Source organism: Oryzias melastigma, linkage group LG3 (assembly GCF_002922805.2).
Source record: "Oryzias melastigma strain HK-1 linkage group LG3, ASM292280v2, whole genome shotgun sequence".
NCBI classification, from domain to species: Eukaryota; Metazoa; Chordata; class Actinopteri; order Beloniformes; family Adrianichthyidae; genus Oryzias; species Oryzias melastigma.
Window position 1 is genome coordinate 4,891,690 of NC_050514.1, and position 1,502 is coordinate 4,893,191.

Consider the following 1,502-nt stretch of genomic DNA (forward strand, 5'->3'; position numbering starts at 1 on the left):
TACCACTTTGGATGACCTTCAGAGGTGGTTGATAGACTCGTGTCTTTCCTTGAATATCAAAAAACAGTCTGCATGTTCTTAAACCATCTTCAAGCAAATATTTACTTGAAAGAAGAACTACAGTATGTCCAACAATTTAAGCACCTTGGTGTGATGCTGGACTCAAAACTGTCTTTTAAAAAGCATCTAAAAAAACAGAAGATAAAATGATAATTGATTAAGAAAAAAAAGTGCCATCCCCCATCTATAAATCTATTCTAATTTGAACATAAATCACAGCAAGTCATTCTCACGAGGAGGAAAGATCTTTTATTTTACATAAAAAAGGGTGCAAACTGGAATTCCCTTTCAGGTGTGGAGGGAATTTAAGAGACTTCTTTAAGATTCGAGTGTGAGACGCTGTATTGTATGAATGCAAGGGGAAAAAAAACAGTCATCTTAGATGAAAGGACCTTTGCCTTTCTGTAAATTAAAAAAGAAAATCATAAAAAGAACAAATGTGGGTCCTTCACTCTCGAAGCCCTTGACTACCTCATTCAAATACATTTTAGGTGACATTCATATTTCAACACAATAATATTTATTTACAGTTTTAAGAATTCTCTCAATCATAGCTCTAAAAAAACATCAGGGGAGGATAAACTCTGAGCTGTACATGTTCCACAGTGAGGAAGAAAAGAAATTAAAGAACACATCATTTATATGGATTTCCAACAAAGACTACAGTTGTGAACTCTGTACAATTTACAGTTCAAATAAGCATCACGATATTGCAGTAAATATCACCCGACACCTCTCCCTCGAAGGAAACCATACAGTAAATCAAACACAATTCTACAGTACAGCAACGAGGAGGAAGAAAAAAAAGTGCCAGAGAACCCAGAAATGTCACTTTTTGCTGCGACGGACAGGAATAAGTTAAACCCACGGACGTGGAATGTGGCGACTCACGGATCCCCGTCGTTTTCTGACATGGTAGTGCGCACAAGAAGACATGTACGGTGGAGTGTGGAGACAAAAACATTCATTTTATGTTTTCTGGCACAGATAAAAGGCATGGGAGAGTAGTAGTAGTAGTAGTAGTCTCAGAAATGGCACTCAGGGAATTTGGATGATTGAAGCCTGTTTTGTGTTTTGGGGGAGGGGCGTTTGAATACTAAAGGCGTCACCAAATGTTGGCGAGTCGCTTCAAACGACCCGCTAGATTAGAGCCCAACATGCCGCCACACGAGGCACTAGAAACATTAACCCCACCCCCTTTTTCGCCCTAAATTCCCCTCAAGCGTGAAATGAACAAAAAAAAAAGAGCTTCAAGTACTTTCAATAACTTACTGACATGTCAGGGTGGGAGGGGCTTAGAAACAAACAAAAAGGCTATACAGTGTAAATACACATAACGAGCAGGTTTACATACTGACTCATTGAGATAATATGCAACATCGACATTCTAAAGAGGCCGGACTCTCTGCTGAAAATCGACTGCAAGGAGGGAGGGGCATCAT